The following is an 18,778-nucleotide window of genomic DNA, read 5'->3' as shown; positions in this document are numbered from 1 at the left end:
CCCTATTATGACCCAATTAGCCCAATTAATAGATGCTTGATTAAAGATCGAAACCCGACCGAGCCCAATTAGGACCAACTCAATTCTTTAATAGGCATATCATTGTGCAAGGGTGCATGCCCCATTAATCCGGTGAGACCGACATAGTCCGACCGATTGACACCCTTACAAATATCTATGACTCAAAGGCTCTCAGTCCTCCCTGAAAGTCGAGACCACAGATGAGGTGTGAATTGTAGTTGTGGCTGGGGGTAGGACTAGTGTTTGTAACGAGAGAGAGAGAGAGAGAGAGAGAGAGAGAGAGAGAGAGAGAGAGAGAGAGAGAGAGAGAGAGAGAGAGAGAGAGAGAGAGAGAGAGAGAGAGAGAGAGATGTAACCGATTAGATTTTTAATGGATAGTAGAGCAATGGAGGATTAGACTTTGTCCAGAAATCAATTAACGGTTCAGATTAAAGCAATGAGTATTAGCCTCTCAGCACTTCCGCACTGCTACCACTCACTTATTAAAATTATATGAAAGGAAAAATTAATATCACCGGCAGGCAATGGCGGCAAGGGAGCACATAGGAGAAATGATAATGACGTCATAATGTGTAGGGCTAACCCTAAATCTGAGTGTTGTTCCAAGAAATTAAATTTTGGCAGTGTTAAATTGAAATTAAGTACTTAATTTCAGATATACAAATGAGTGTATTAAAGAAAATGAGAAACTAGATATACAGGATTAACATTAAGGCATACCTAGACGATAAAACAGAGGCTAATAAATATATCTTAAATTTCACCTTCGGCACTGCCAACAAAAGATTACTCTATTTTGCACTAAGGATCTACTTTTGGCATAGTCACAACAAAAACCTTAGGTAAAGATGAAATACAACATTAAAAATTGTCCATAATAGTTCAAAGCGATAGTAGGGTCTATCATTAAATCCTCAAGGAGTCTCATTAGAAATGAATAAAGGATGCTCCCACCCAATAGTTTGAAACTTGGTAAGAGGCTCCCTTTAGGGAGGATATCTACTATTGCATCCCCTTCTCTAGAACGAGGGAAATTCTCAATTGAATCGAAGCAAAAAATTAGTTATGATGATTATGCCGCTGCTTGAAAATCCATGGAATGGAGTTAATGATGATGCTAGAGATCATAGCTTTAGAGTCGGCTTTCAATCCATAACCATTTTAAGTCTTTTTTCCTTGGCATATTGAATACGATGGTAAAAAAAATGGTTAAAAAAACAAAAAGTTGTATGAACACCTAAGTGTTGGTTAAAACAATCTTTTGTAAGTCCATGGAATTTTAAAAAATAAAATATTAAACATAAGAACTCAAATGATTTTAGAATAGTTAAAAATTTGAGCCCAGATCAGGTCCTCGTACGAGAACCTGGTCTTGGGTTCTCGTACATTCCTTTTGCTGACACATGTAATCCACTAAGGATTACTACTGAGATTACCTACAAAGCTGTTATCACTTTCTATCTCTCTCTTCCTACTTAAAATGCCTCTTATCTCTCTGCTCAACTTAAATGTTATACATTATTTCTCTTTATATATATACAAAAAAAAAAAAAAAAAAAAAAAACTATTTTCATTTTTATTTCTTATTTTAATTAATTGATTTCATCAATACTCTCTCTCTCTCTCTCTCTCTCTCTCTCTCTCTCTCTCTCTCTCTCTCTCTCTCTCTCTTCTGATGTGATTCAACATCAATATTGATCCAATAAGATTCTAATTCGACCCAATATGATATCAATCAATTGGATCGGTACTAAAACCCTATAGGGTTTTGTGAGCCCTAGGATGGTGGGTGAACCGTCCTCCATGGATGAGTAAAAATTTCTTCTTTTTTGATTTTTTTGTTTTGTATTGGTATGGTGGAGACTGATTTTAAGTGAGTTTTAAAATAAAATATTAATGAAAATTAAGAGAGAGAGAGAGAGAGATACCCTACTTTCTAAACCCGGTCTAATTACTCGTATTAACTTGGTTTAATCATATAGGGGCTAGACTAGAGCGAACTGACACAAGTACCATATGGAAGATGGTAGCAAGAGTGACCTTGAACTTGGGTTGGCCCGACAAGACCGAGCGGGTACCAAGTGTAATAAGTACACCCAAGCCTTGCACTTGCACACACCAGGAGGCCATGTACAAGAAGTAAGGGCATGTGTTAGTAATTTTGGGTGCCTATGCAATTTAAGTATGAGTATGAGTTTGTCCCCATTGAAGTCCAAGTGGAACACTAGCAATGGACTGACTATAATGGTATACTCACTTGAGATATACCCCCCTGAGATATACTCACCTGAGATATACCCACCTGAGAAGTACCCACTATGACTAGAAGATATTTTTGGGGGCCTAGGTATAAAAGGGGTGACATTTATTATCTATTCCCTCATTAATGATAATTGGTCGGTAGGAGAGTAAAGAAGAGAGAGAAAGAAGAAGAAAGGAAAAAGAGGAAGTAGAAGAAGAAAGAAGAAGGGGAATCGACCGTAGAGCTTCACCAGAGTTGGGTTTTGGTATTTTGAGCCCGGATTTATGATCAGCTTGTCGGGATCTTCGATTTGAGGTAGGTATTGTACACATTCCAAGGATTCTTAGGAAAACCCCTTTCTTAAACCCTCTTTTTTATTATTCGGAAAGAACCCACTTGGATCTTGCTAATCTTGCATGGATAATCAAATCTAAGAACTAATAGAATGTGCGTGTACAATGATTTTGAAGAATTTGGAAGGAGTGTTGGTGAAAATCTAGAATATTTGGAAGTTTTTGAGTAAAAGAAGTGAAATATGGGGTTTCATTGGTGTTCGTAAGAAAGAGGTAGGAATCTCCTTCTTTCTTCTGATTTAATATTATATCTAAGTTGAAGATACATGATTGGACCTTAGATGAGTGATTTAAGTCGCCGGATCGACCCCAAACAAGTTTTCCAAGCCGAAGAGAAGATGGGGAAGAAGATGGGAAATTTTGGTTTCAAGACTAGGGGGTAATCCAGGCCCACCTGTCTTCGAGTTGTGACCCACTTGAGTTCCCAAAACTCTTCTGGGCTCTGGTGTAACTGGCAGGCATGAAACCGGTGCACTACAAAGCCCTTGTGTCTTTGGTTCCATGCTTACCTGTCTTTCCATAATGCCCAGAATGGGTCCAAATTGGATGGGTAACACCCATTTATGATTCAAAACCGGATTTTGGTGTTTTAATATGATAATTTTAACCCCAAAATAGTGAAATGATAAACCATTATGTTTATGATAGGTTACACTCATTATACGCATACCCACACATCAGATCTCTTACGTGCCGGGTACAAGCACCGTGTACATATACAAGTAAGTGGGGAGTGGACTCTGATTTAATTTCAGAATGTTATGCTTCATTTGACATATGTTAGTCCAGCTATGTCATCACGTCACTTGTGTGTAGATTAGACATCACATATGCCATATCACACATTTGAATGTGTATTTACATAATATGCTATGCTTTGTATTATGATTGAATATTCATTGTCTTGATATATGTGATGGAAAAATCTCATTTGGACATGATATGCATACTAGATTTTATATGTTGCAGTCGGCTTGGAAACGAGTACATGGTGGCTCATAGATGGGACGTGGTGCCATCGTGTAATCGTACTGTGCTCATGTAGAAGTATGCGACTAGGATTTATATACTCCTGTTGGGTTACTATTGGGGTTTACGTGTTAGGTTACTATTGGGGGGAAGCATAGGGTTGCAATTGTCGAACTCCTGCAGTGATTAGAAGTACGCACGACTGATCATTAAGACAATCAGTAACCCTGGTGGTATATTCAGAGGGCCAATCGTATTGCTTTTATTTTGGGTGGAGTCACCCATTTACTTTCTGTCATTTAAATTTACTAGGAGTAGGCATACATTTTAAATTTCGGTACCAACGGTGGGCCTTCTCCGACAACCCTATGGGCGTATCGTGGGTTGGGGTTCGCGGCTCGTACTTGGGGCATATATGCACTGTGGTTGTGAATAGCACATAGCCTATGACCTAGTAATGTTGTTAGGCTAATAGGATTAAAAGGAATTGCATACATATAGACACATATGTGTTGTGACATTGGAAGTACAAACAGGGCCACAACTGATGGAGTGCAATACAAATGCAAAACATATCATAGAATTAAAAGAAAAATTATGATGTGTGTTTTCATATTTCTCAACGATTTTGACATTTCCCTCTATTTTTAAGTAAAAATACACATATTTTATTTCTTATCCTTGTAGAGGTATTTTGGTCATTTGATTATTTTAATTCCAAAAAATTCTGAAAATTTTGTTTATTATATATATATTTTTTTTCTGTTTGATCTGTGTATAATCATATTTTGAATTATTTACCACAATTTTTAGTATTAACATTCATTTTATGACCTTATGTGATTTTTAGATACTTATTCATTTTCATTTTCCCCATAATCAGGGCATATTTGCTTATATGCATTATATGGCACGTGCGTGATTGAATTTTACCATATTCGTGATGCATAAAAACATTTAGGGTCAGTATTAGTATTTTTTTTTTTTAACTTATTATATTTCCCTTTTTTTCTTTTTCCCTTTACAGCTATTATCATTAGAAAATTAGTTAAAATTACTTTCTAATACTTTAAGGATGTGGAAAAATTCATGAAAGCTCCCTATAGTATCCCGACCCCTTCATGATAAGATGTATTATATGGCTACATTTGGTAGTCATTCAGTTTCAGAAATGACGTTTCGTGTAAAAAACAAAATTCTCAGTTTCCGAGTAAAAAATGTCGTTTCAAAACAAAACACTAAAGTGAACCTGTTTTAGGAACGATTATCTTAGTTGTTAAGTTTTTTTGTATTTAGAATGAAATAGAAATAACGGAACAAGGTTTTGTCGTTCCATCATTTTGTGTTTCTAGCATTTTATTTATTTATTTTTTTTTTCCTTTTTGTTCCAAAAAAATCAAAAAACATGACGTTGACACCAAACACTTTATCCCTTTTTTTTGTTCCTATACAATGAAAAAACATCAGAAACGTTTTTTCTCGATAACTATCAAACGCAGCCTACCTATGGGTTATAGCAGTAGAGGTACCTTTTTACATTTGTTTCCCCATAAAGGTCAATTGGGTAATTTATTCATTTTAATTAAAAATAATGCAGTAAAAATACCAAAAAGATCACATTAATTATGTTTTTTGAATTCAAATATATTTTAAATGATTTTGGAAACTTTTCATGTACGTACTTGATCATTTAAAATTGCATTTTATCGACCTTGGGAGACATATTGGTAATCTTGCTAGGCTTGGCAAAGATTTGGTTTTAGCCTTAAAATTTTACATCTTTTGGCACACCAAGAGTGTTAAAACATGTATTGGTGTTTCCAAGTCTTTTTGGATGAAAAAAAAAAAAAATTGATTTAGCTGTACATACTATTTTTATCACTCAATGGTTTTTTTGTAATTTGACCATTGTTCTGTTATGCACTTCGTGAAATATTTTTCATTCATACTTAATCCAGGTTACCCTTTTCCTTAAATATAAGATATCATAGGGTAATTTACCCAATGTGATTGTATAAATTACTTAAATTTCTTATCATATTTAGTAACGATGCATTTTACACGTAATTTTTATTTTATTTTTTAGTCCAAATGGATTTGGATGCTAAGTAAAACGAAATTTGATAATCAAATATGGAATGATTTGTAGTGAATGATATTTACAAAAGTAACCTAACACCTTTCCCAAACGGAACCAAACTCTTCCCCAGAGATTTGAGGCATATCACAACTAAGCGCGCAAGTTTGACCTTGACGGCCCGAACTACCCTTGGCTTGCCATGAGCCTGTATAGGGCTAGGCCCAAAAAATTTTGGCCCTGAAAATTTTTGGCTCTGAGCTAGGCTAGGGCGGGTAAGGGTTGATATCTGTGGCCCGACCTGATTTTTTACCCTTGATTTATTAAGTGTTCGTTGGCCAATTTCTTAAGTTTGGTGACCATTATCCACCATGGTCGTATAAACTACCTAAATTTCTCATCTAATAATGTTTTTTAGATTTAATTTTTATTTTACTCTTTAATTCCAAGGGATTTAGATGCAAAGTCAAATGATTTTTTAGTCATTTCATATTTTGTAGGGTCTGGGTATACCCGGCCCGATCCTGTCCAAGCAGGGCCACTTAGGGCAGGCCTAGGCTGGGTGAGTCCTATAGGGTTGGGCCTAAGTTGAAGTTGTTAGGCCCTAAATCAGGGTCCAGGGTGGGCTTGGGCCCAGCTAATGGGACTCAAGGTTGGGCTAGGGTTTTAAGAAGCTCGGCCCTATTGTAGCCCTAATCACAACCGTCTTTTGGAGTAAATTTAGTCTCCCTCCAACAAAGTAGGACACCATTGCGGATCCTAGACTCTAACCTAGGTAGCAAATCCCCTTTTACCTATATTCACCCTTTCGCAAGCGGGAGGAGGTCCCACCTTAGCTGTCCACGTTGTGGCTTTCTTTCCTTCACAGATTAGGGTGTGCATTTTAGATATTTATTCAGTACACCTACAAACAGGTTTGTAAGAATCCTTGATATGAAGCCATCAAAATAGGTCCCTTTCTGTCTCAGGACACCTATTCATCATCACCAATCACTTCTCTAGGATAATAAATAGGGTGATTGAAGTGGTTAATGAGATGATGCATGTGGTGATTGAAGTATACAGTGATCCCAAGAGATGTAACCTTAATGCATGAACAAGTCCAAGAATATAGAATATGAGAAGATCCTTTCAAGAGAACACAAGGTACATTACTAGATAAAACAAGAGATAGCATATCACTATTGGGTTCGAAATAAGAGATGGAAGGATTTCAAGCTAGTCTACCAAGCATGTAGGAAATTTCAAATATGGGAACCTGGCCAAATGAAAGGTATACACTTCAATGGAAACAATCATTGATAATTCTAATATGCTTGAAAAATTATGATTCAAATGTAAACAATGAATTCAAGAATGGTTAGGTATAAAATTTCCTAATGTTGTTGCCCTCTCTGTTGGGCAAATCTATATTACAATTGAGAACAACCATGCCACCCAAATTGGGGCAAGGTATGCAATGTAAGAAATAGTGAACACTACAGATGCCCAATATTGCAATGGAAATAAAGAAATCACAAATGAAATGCTAGTATTACATAGAGAAGAGAAATGAGCAGTAGAAACCCCAAAATTGATGGTTAGGGCCAAAAGAAAGGGTGGGGGATTTCTCCGAAGTTTCCATTCTATGGATCAAAGTACTTGGAAACCATAATCTAAGCTCTACATTGGCTTGTAAATGGTTTTCCATGGAGGAAATAGAAGGAAAAACCAATGTTACATCCATATTGATGATTTTTTAATGAAAAAAGGAAAAACCCAGATTTTAGAGAGAAAAAGAGGGTTTGTAAACTTACCTTGATGATTGAAGGAGTGAGAATACAACTTGACCAGATCGTTGCGTCGATTCGGCAAGTTGAGTCATATGGAATCACCCGGGAATGGCCTGAGTTGGAGTGAAGGAGAAAGGAGAGAGAATAGGCAGAAAACGGGGGTTTAAACCCTTTAAAACGTAGGTCTCGGGCAACTCCGACGGGCAAGAAACCGGCGGGGTTTAGCCAGCCATGCCCACCTGTCTTTTCCCCGTCGGTTTTGGTAGTGGGTGCCCGATGCCACCCGTGGGTCCTACATGGCCTGCATTGGTGGGTTTGAAGGTCATTTTTGAAAAATTATGAGTTTATAGGGGAGATTTGGGCCGACACATATAATGAGATACAAATTTGGAGTATGAATTATTATATGCACTTTTCTTCGATTGTTTTGGGATGGAAGTGCACAAGATTGCATGCTAAGCTTTGAACAATTGTGCAATGAATTGTAATACTAACCTATACGAAATTTTTATGCAAATCAGGTACACTAATGATGGTACGCACTAGATCCGAGGGTGTCACTTGGGGTGCACCTCAGGGTCCTTGTCCGGTTGGTAGGCCACCAATCGATAGGAGGGGTCAACCTATGGGGCAAGCTTCTAACCCACAACCCCAAGAGACAATTGATCAGAATGTCACCCATGAGGACAACCCATGGTTAAACTTCCTGATCCTCCACCGGTACTTACCTCTAGTGATGTTGAGAACTTGATTCAACAATCGAATAAGATTCCCATCAACAGATTCCCCAGCAATAGCAGGCATTTATGATTGCTATGCAACAACAATGGTATGCTGCACTGCCAGGATAGCCTCCCCAGGTAGATATTCCGCAAGGTCCAACTGGAGGGCCTGGTGTTGGGGCACAAGTTGGAGGTACACCACCAGGCATCAATCCTCAGAACCGAGTTGGAGGTACACCACCCATACTACCACAGGGAACACCACCATACATGATGCCACCTCCTTACCCATACCATTCGGCATTTGCACCTTATTTTCAACCGGTGGGCCATGCCACAAAAGTGGTGGAGTCATTCAAAAGGAACCTACCACCTACATTCACTAAGGTGAGAAGTGACCCTTTGGAACCAGACCGATGGATTCACAAGATTGAAAAGATATTTGAAGTGATTAAGTGCACTGATGCTTAAAAGATTATTTGTGCGGGGTTGCAGTTTAAGAATGAGGCCATGTATTAACTTGGTTTGATCATATAGGGGCTAGACTGGAGCGAACTGACGCAAGTACCATATGGAACATGGTAGTAAGAGTGACCTTGAACTCGGGTTGGCCCGATAAGACCGAGCAAGTACCAAGTGTAATATGTGTACCCAAGCCTTGCACTAGCACGTCCCACGAGGCCATATACAAGAAGTAAGGGTACGTGCTAGAAATTTTGGGTGCCTATGCAATTTAATTATGAGTATGAGTTGGTCCCCATTAAAGTCCAAGTGGAACACTAGCAATGGGCTGACTAGAATGGTATACTCACCTTATATATACTCACCTGAGATATATCCACCTGAGATATTCCCACCTGAGAATACCCATCGGAGATATGCCCCCCTGAGAATACCCACTTGAGATATACCCACCTATGACTAGAAGATATTTTTCGAGGCCTAGGAATAAAAGGGGTGATTTATTATCTTTTCCCTCATTAATGGCTATTGGTTGGTGGGAGAGTAAAGAAGAGAGAGAAAGAAGAAGAAAGGAAAAAGAGGAAGAAGAAGAAGAAAGAAGAAGGGGAATCGACTGTAGAGCTTCACAGGAGCTGGGGCTTGGTATTTTAAGCCCTAATTTATGATCAGCTTGCCGGGATCTTCGATTTGAGGTAGGTATTGTACACATTCCAAGGATTCTTAGGAAAACCCATTTTTTAAACCCTCTTTTTGATTTTTGGGAAAGAACCCACTTGGATCTTGCTAATCTTGCACAGATAATCAAATATAAGGACTAATGGAAGGTGTGTACACTGATTTTGAAGGATTTGGAAGGATTGTCGGGGAAAATTTAGAGTATTTGTAAGTTCTTGGGGCAAAGAAATGAAATTTTGGGTTTCATTGGTGTTCTTAAGAAAGAGGTAGGAATTTCCTTTTTTTTTTTTGATTTCATCTTGGATCTAAGTTGAGGATACATGATTGGACCTTAGATGAGTGATTTAAGTCACCTGATCGACCCCAAACAAGTTCCCCATGCCGAAGAGAAGATGGGGAAGAAGATGTGAAAATTTCGTTTCAAGATTGGGGGGTGTTCTAGGCCCACCTGTCTTCGAGTTCTAGCCCTCCTGAGTTCCCATAACTCAATTTTTGGGCTCTGGTGTAACTGGCGGGCATGAAATCGGTAGGCTACGAAGCCTGCCTGTCTTTGGTTCCATGCCCACCTGTTTTTCTAGAATGCCCAGAATGGGTCCAAATTGGATGGATAACCCCCATTGATGATTCTAAACTCGATTTTAGTGTTCAAACATGATAATTTTGACCCCAAAATAGTGAAATGATAACCATTATATTTATGATAGGTTACACTCATTATACGCATACCCATACATTGGATCTCTTACGTGCCAGGTACAAGCACCGTGTATATATACAAGCAAGTGGGGAGTGGACTCTGATTTAATTTCAGAATGTTATGCATCATTTAACATATGTTAGTCTAGCCATGTCATCATGTCACTTGTGTGTATACTAGACATCACATATGCTATATCACGTATTTGAATGTGCATTTACATCATATACTATGCTTTGTTTTATGATTGAATATTTATTATGTCTTGATGTATGTAATGGAGTAATCTCATGTGGACATGATATGCATACTAGATTTTAGATGCCATAGTTGGCCTGAAAATGAGTGCATGGTGGCTCATAGAATGGGACACGGTGCCATCGTGTAGTCGTACTATACTCATGTGGAATCATACGGCTAGGATTTATATACCCTTTTGTACTACCACCCTTCCCAACAGGGGTTTACGTGTTGGGTTACTATTGGGGGGAAGCATCGAGTTATAGTTGTCAAACTCTTGTAGCGGTTTGAATTACACACGACTGATATTTAGGACAGTCGGTAACCCCGGTGGTGTATTCAGTGGGCCGATCGTACTGTTTTTATTTCGAGTGAAGTCACCCATTTACTTGTTGTCATTTAAATTTACCGAGAGTCAGCTTGCATTTTAAATTTCGGTACCAATGGTGGGCCTTCTCCAAGAACCCTATGGGTGTATCACGAGTTGGGGTTCGCGGCTTGTACCCGAGGCATACATGCACTATAGTTGTAGTAGCATATAGCTGATGACCTAGTAATGTTGTTAGGCTAATATGATTAAAATAAATTGCATATATGTAGGTATCATGGACGTCCGCTGGATTAGCAATACGGTGCTTAGCGCATGTACACACGCTAGGGTTCGACCCTAATGAGATGAGATAGTATCCCCTGGTCATCAAATGCCAAGGGGAGATGCACGTTATGGGTAAAAGGGAGTCGCCACCTAGAAAGGGTCTAGGACCCATAAATGTCTCCCACAATCAAGGGAGAGAGACTAATGACTCTGATGGATAAGGCTGGTTTGCACCAAGATTCTAGACAAGTGTCAAGTGACAGACTGGAAAGGTGTTAGGCACCCAGTCTGCCCGGCCCTCAAGCCGGTCTCCTTTTGTTTGATCAAAGTTTGTTTGTACCCTACTAACTAGTCCTAAATCTAGGTCACTGAAAACCCTAAACTATGTATCTGAGCATGACATGTGAAAACCCTAAACCAAATGTCTAAATTATGCTAGCTAGGTTATGATGCAAATAATGAAATGATTACGTTAATTAAATATTAAAAATCTTAAATGATTTGATTAATATGTTATGAGTCTTAGATTAAACTAATTAAATAAACTTAGCCCTAGAATTAGTTGAGCAACTCATGAAACCATAAATTAACTAATTCGATTAATTGAGTCTAACCTAGATGGATGTTTAATGAACTTATGAAATCCTAAATTGAACTAATGGCTTTAATTGAGCCTAGCCTAGATGGATGGTTAATGAAATTATAAAATCCTAAATTGAACTAATTAGTATGATTAAAGATTTAACACATTATGAGGTCCTATAATAGATTATTTGCAAGCGGTACCTAAATGGTAGGTAAAGTAAAGTATGGTATGGAATCCTATTTATGCTAGTTTGCAAATGACTTTTAACTAGATTAAAACTATGTTTATTAACTATATTAGATGATCAAAAGAGGGATGTAATTAAAGCTAGTTAGTCTAGTTACACTTACCTAGGGTTTAAGATTGAATCTAAAAGATTGGTTGAATGCAATATGAGTCATACTTTGATCTTATTGTTTAATGGATTTTAGAACAACTAAGTGAAAGATGCCTAAAACTATCCTAGATTAGGTAAAAAAAAAGCGGATATGCTAAATCTAAGTATATACTACATTATATGAAATAAATCTAAATTGCTCTAAGGTTATGATTTACCTAATTAAACTGGTAAATAGATAAAAAAAAAAAGAATTGGTTAACCTAAATTGTTTAGATTAGCTACAATAAATTAAAGCAAAATTATTAAACCAGATATGATGGAAGCCAATTAGAGTATGATATGGATTGAAAATATTCCAACAAATGGTGAGAAATATGATTAGACCATGTTGAAATTAAAATAAAATACCTAAGCTAGATTTACTACTAAGTTTAAAGGTTTTTTTTTTTTTTTTTTTTTTTTTATTTATTGAATTTATATTAAAAGGAACAAACCAATTTTAAAAAGATTCAAATTATCGGGATCTCAAACATGCTCCTAATGTTACGGGCGGTTTGAGGGGCCAGCCACGCCCATACTAACCTACGTCGTAGACTACGTCCCATACACCTACTTCCCATTTTCAAAACCTGATTTAATAAAAGTTGGTAAACCCTCAAGGAATGTCAAGGCTGTGAAGAATGTGCGAAGCAAATAGATTTGGAAGGAAAAACGAAGAAAAGAAAAGAAGAAAAACATGGGTTCTGTTGTTTCAGATTTGGAAGGAAGAAAAGAAATAAAAAAGAGGAAAAAGGGGGGTTCGGTTGGTGCTAGTTCAGCAGTGAAGAAGAAGAAGAAGAAGAAAAATATGATTCAGTGGGTTTAAGGCCTTGGTGGAGATGGAGGGGGAACTAGGAGAAGGAGAAAGGAGGAGAAAGGTGAGTTGCAGGTTCGGTTGCAGCAGCAGGGAAAGGTGCGGCTGCAGGTTCGGTTGCAGCAGCAGGGAAGGAGAAGAGAAAAAGAAGAAGAAGAAGAAGAAGAAGAAGAAGAAGAAGAAGAAAAGAAGAAGAAGAAGAAGAAGAAGAAGAAAGGAGGAGAAAGGTGCGGCTGCAGGTTCAGTTGCAGCAGCAGGGAAGGAGAAGAGTAAAAGAAGAAGACGAAGAAGAAGAAGAAGAAAGGAGGAGAAAGGTGCGGCTGCAGGTTCTGCTATAGGGAAAAGAAGAAAGAAAGGAAGAAAAGATGGGGGAAGAGATTAGGGCTGAGATCCTAATCTAAGGGTCTAGATTAAAAGAACAAAAAACAATTTAAAAAAAATTAAACCAAATCAAATCTACTTAAGTAAACATGTTAAATAAAAAAAACCAATTAAACCTAATTAATTTGAAAGAATCAATTAAACCTAAATACCTTTGATTGGACTGGAATAAATCAATTCACATCTAATAAACCGTATTGAACCAAACTGAAACTAATTAAACATAATTAATATAAATAAATCAATTATTAATAAATTAGAAACTAATCTATTAAATTAGATAAACTAGTTCTAAATTGCAATTAGGAGAAGAAAAATACCTTAAACCCGGCTTTAATCAAGAAACAAGGAGAGATAACCCTTGTGCTTCAAGCCCAAAATCGAACCGAACCGAACCGGACTAGGTCTCCCAGCTCAAGGAAGGATTACACATTCAAAATTTTATATTTGGAGGGATTCTTTATTTAGAGAGAGAGAATGAGCAAAAACGTTCATGGGGCCATATTCCTTCTCACAAATTTTCTCCTCCCCTTTTTGGAAGAGAGGAAGGACTATACTTATAGCCTTGGGACTTGAGACAATTCTCTTTTATTTCCGATGTGGGACTAAAAAACTAAGGAGAATTGTCCAAAAGGCTTGCTTTTGGACAAAGGGGTTTGGGCGTCACGTGGCACTCCCTGGTTGCTCGGAATAAAATCTGATACCGAACTTTGGAGTCAACTTTCGGGGGTCATATCTTTCAAACCGTTTGTCGGAATTCGACGTGTAATATATCGTTAGAAAGCTCAGTCTGAGCACTATCCAATGATATGAGACATGATTGTAGTCTCGACTAGGAACCTTTACAAAAATATGCATAAAGTAGGGACCAGGATCATATAATGAAAGAGAGAATCGAGTGTCGATTCGCATAGTTCTCGCATCAAAGTATAATGTCCGACTTGAGGGGACAAACAAAAATAATCCATAATATTAAATTCTAATTTTTGAAAACATTTTCTATTGAAATCTTATAAGAAAAAAAATGTTATTTTCTAAGTTTGAAAATTCTCCAAGTCTAAAATATCCAACATGTAACTCTTCATATTGTCATCATTGCCAGGGGGTGACAAAATTCAGTGTCTACAGTAAAGGCGCATATATGTTGTGACTATTTGTGTGGCTTTCCTTGTGTGTTCTTCTTTTCCACTTACTGGGCTAGTGAGCTCATCTCATGTGCACAACTCTTTTAATATGATTTTGCAGGTTACCAACCTAGAGATCAGGAGCCGGGCCCCACTGTAGAGTTTTCCTTTGAGGGCTGGTGGGTCCCCATTGAGTTCAAGCACGATGCCGATTGCACGTGGGAGGATTGTGCTGTGTGGCAGTAGTGACTTCTGAGTGATTCTTTTCTATTATTTTTGTTGTACTCCCTTTTTATTACTTGATGCTTAAATGGTTATATTTTTGTGTATATATCATGCCTTCAGTCCCAAATGTATATAACTTATATAACTCAATTTGGGTATCAAGTATTTGGGAAACAATTACAGGCATTATTATGAACAGGTCTTCCGCTGAAAACACAGGTCTGATCTTAGTTTAGTAGACATATGCTATATTGCAGTTACTGCATTTTTGATCTTGGTAGGTTTGTGAGTTAACCGGAGTTAACTCGGTCACCGGCTCGATTCTATGTGAGGGGGGTGAGAGAGAGAGAGAGAGAGAGAGAGAGAGAGAGAGAGAGAGAGAGAGAGAGAGGAGAGAGAGAGAGAGAATAAACTTAAAAAAATAGAGATAAGAGGGTGGGAAAAAAGTATCTCTTAATTTTTATTGGTTTTGGATTAGTATTAGCTATTTTGAGGGATTAAAATAAAGCTATTTTGTAGGATATTAATTAACGAATGTTAAATTATAATTAAAATGAAAAATGAAAAAAAGAAGTTTTGATAAACCGTGAGGAGAGTGAGGGAGTGTGGAAAATGATAATAAAAGAGAAAATAGGAAGAGATCGGTAGTGGGTCAACAAATTAGGAGAGATAATAAGTGGATTACACATGTCCAACTCTTAGTTGTACGAGAATCGAAACCCAAGTTCTCGTACGAGGACTTGATCTGGACTGAAAAATTCTTTTTAAATCATCAAATTTTTAATTAAGTAAATACCAAATGCATTTAAAATCTAAAATTGATATATTAAATTACATTAAAAGATAGTAACAGTTTTCCCAGTCAACCGACCAGATTAAACACTCTTTGGTTGGAGTCTTGGAACACCTAATGGTGAATCATGTGGAAGGGTTGAATGATAGATCTAAAAACCATAAATAAGTGATTTAATTTTCTTATAAACATAGCAAAGTTTTTCAATTTTTTTAATGTAAAAGTTAAAAGCTTTTTCAACTGTACAATATGCATTCACTCGAGAATTGTGATATTAAATATCATTAAAATGTGGTAGAAATAATTATAGCTCACTTACTCCTAATGTACCTATTTAATATATCTATTTCTAACCGAAACTTGAATCCTATAAATCTGTTATCATATGGAAAGTGAATTCATAAAAATTTTTCCTATCGTTCAAGAGTAAGAGAATTAAAAATAAGATGACAAATTTCTATGGTATTTCGATGATAACCATAGGGTTCTTAGCCTTCATTGTGCCAACACTTGCATCAAAGAACATCGCACCTGCCCCTGAATCATTTTCATATATCCCACCTGAACCTCGACCGGGATTTTTTCATTTTATAGAGACTTGCACAGAACATATAAATGATGACGTTTGTGGCATAGAAGTCACTATAGCATTGGTTAGAAAATCCAAAGTTAGCAAGAATTGTTGCCTTCAACTTGTAAAAATGGGGCGTCACTGTCATGATGCAACGGTTGAAGCACTTGGATTGATGCCTGTACAAATATCAGATCCATTTTATCACAAGTACCAATTGTTTAAGGCAGGTCTTTCTAAGGCTGGTGCAGCGGTGTGGAACCAATGTGAGAAAGATACTCTTCCCCCTCTCCCTAGTATCAATTAGTGAAGATCAATGTAAATAAAGTTTCCAAGAGAGGAGAGGATGAAAATGAAGAATAAAATGAAGAAAAACCCCACATTTTACCGTTTCTTCCATATATTATAATAAGAAGTTTTTTTTACTATTTTCCAAATGATTTTAAAGTTTCCTTTAATTTTTCTTCTAATTAAGGAAATTAAGTCGACATACCTTCTTTTGCTCAATATCCACCTAATAGTTTTTCTTGTAAATCATGTACATCATATTTTCGTTTTCAATAACATAAGGAATCAAATCTCTATGTAGATCATTGGATTTGAATAAAATCTTCCACCAAAGGCACCAACTAAAGGTGGCCAGCCGTTAGGCTGCCCTTCTGACCCTTTCAACATCTTGTCAATCCATTTACACATTACGGTCTTTAGATCTTTAGGACATAAAGGAGTTCCCACATCTCATTCTTGTTTAAGAAACTCCTCGCGCTCTTTCTCTAATCTTAAGTTAGGAGAGGCTCGAGACTTTGAGCATTTATCATTATTGCTATGTGATAGATGTGGCTTCTAAATCAGCTCTGAAATATAACCCCTTTTCAGATCAATTCTACTCGGATTCAGACGAGGTGGCCGGTTCCATATTTATGTTCAAAATTGGGGATTAATAAACCTTTAATTCTTTGCGGTTCAATCTATGTCGTGCTTTGTTGCAATATCTTTTTTCCCTTGATAAGAAACTCAATTTGTAGTTCTTTCATTATTAATTCAATGATCACAGTCCAACTAAGACACTAATGATAGGTTTCTATCAATATAATCTGTAATTATTGAAAAATGTCTTTGCACATATACTTAGATCTTGAATGAGGACAAAAGGCCCCATTGAAATGACAAATACACGGTTCATTTTGGCCAATCATTTCGTGCATAGATCCATTCCCCATAATTATTTAACAAATAATAAGACAATTATCTTTTGGCCAACATTAAACTTTAGAGTAAAAATAAAAAGGAAATGAGTTTAGCAAAGCTGACTTGGGAGTTACTCCAGTCAATAACAAACTCCGTGAAAGACGTTTGAGGTGGTTTGATCATGTTCAACGAAGGCTTGAGTATGCCCCAATAAAGAAGAGTGATTTGATTCAATTTTATGGAACTAAAAGAGCTAGAGGCATGCCTAAAATAACCATAGAAGAAGTGGTTAGGAATGACATGCTTAGTTTGGGACTTGTCCAAGTATAACGTTGGATTGAGCCAATTGGAGGTCTAGGATTCATTTTCCTAACCCCATTTAGCTAAGATTGGGCTGTGCCTCTTTCCTCTTACTGTCCCCGGTATACTCTCATCTCCTCAACTCTTGTCCCCCCTCCCCCTTTTTTTTCACTGTTGTTTTGTATGGATCCATGTAGCCGATCCCTTTAAGTTGGGAAAATGTTGAGTTTGTAGTTATATGTTCTCTTTTCATCACTTCTTTTTTCCTTAAAATCCAAACTTAGATTTATCTGCCAATCCTAACATGGACAACCAAGATTTTTTTCTTCTTATTTTCCAGGATCCTTTTAATGTAAGTTGTGCCTACACCTATTGATTTGTTTTGTCCATCCCCCAATTGGGATGACCCTGTCAAATGGTATGTGAGACAATCCGATCAATTTACATTCTTTGGTTTTCGGATAACGTTTATCCAAACCTTGTGTTTATTATACCTTCTCTTTGAATGAATGCCGTTCTAATAAAAATAATAATATTGAAAAAAAAACCCAACCCATTCTTGTTCTAAAAAAAAATTATTTGACATTATTCACTAATAGTATAGAGTCTAAGGCTCTCTTTGGTTTGATTTATATTTGTATTAATTTGAATTATTTCTATTTTTACAGGTATTTGGTATGATTTTTACTGCTAATATTTATTTATTATAAATTAAAATAATCACAAATCACTGAAGAGTTATATGTGATTTGTGGCCACAAACCATTTCAAAACTAAGGGTAAATATGTAACTTCAACAAATTTTAGATTTTTCAATGAAAATCTCTCTCTCCACTTTCTCGAGTTTGATGTGTGTTGTGAACGATTGCAAGGGCTGGGCTGTGCTCACGGCGCAAGTGGTGAGCACTTGCACAGCGTGGCATAGGTTACCCGGGGTTGAGTTGAGGGAGTTGAGATGGCAATCTTGGGTGGAGTTTGAAGGCGAGGGCAGAGAGGGGACGTGCAGGTGGGTGTTTGCTCACGATGGAGGTTCAGGGCAGCAACAGGGGAAGGTTTTGGGTGTTTGCTCGTGATAGAGGTTCAGGGTGGCGACATTGGAAGTACAAACAGGGCCACAACTGATGGAGTGCAATACAAATGCAAAACATATCATAGAATTACAAGAAAAATTATGATGTGTGTTTTCATATTTCTCAACAATTTTAACATTTCCCTCTATTTTTATGTATATATACACATATTTTATTTCTTATCCTTGTAGAGGTATTTTGGTCAATTGATTATTTTAATTCCAAAATATTCTGAAAATTTTGTTTATTTTATTTTTTTCTTTTCTATTTGATCCGTGTATAATCATATTTGGAATTATTTACCGCTATTTTAAGTGTTAACATTCATTTTATGACTTTATGTGATTTTTAGATACTTATTCATTTTCATTTTCCCCATAATCAGGGTATATTTGCTTATATGCATTATATGGCATGTGCATGATTTAATTTTACTATATTTGTGATGCATAAAAACATGTAGGGTCAGTATTTGTATTTTTTTTAACTTATTATATTTCCCTTTTTTTTTTCCCCTTTACA

At 36.8% G+C, this 18,778-nt stretch overlaps 1 long non-coding RNA gene across 1 annotated transcript; it reads left to right on the top strand.

Moving 5' to 3' along the window:
• Window positions 1-2,427: 2,427 nt before the first annotated feature.
• Window positions 2,428-14,484, top strand: LOC122081676. The gene is made up of 3 exons (XR_006141162.1): window positions 2,428-2,578; window positions 3,265-3,338; window positions 14,231-14,484. It is a non-coding gene; the product is annotated as an uncharacterized LOC122081676 (long non-coding RNA).
• The last annotated feature ends 4,294 nt before the right edge of the window (window positions 14,485-18,778 follow it).

The sequence above is a fragment of the Macadamia integrifolia genome, chromosome 6 (genome assembly GCF_013358625.1).
Source record: "Macadamia integrifolia cultivar HAES 741 chromosome 6, SCU_Mint_v3, whole genome shotgun sequence".
In the NCBI taxonomy this organism is placed as follows: domain Eukaryota; kingdom Viridiplantae; phylum Streptophyta; class Magnoliopsida; order Proteales; family Proteaceae; genus Macadamia; species Macadamia integrifolia.
This window is presented reverse-complemented; position numbering and strand designations above follow the sequence as displayed.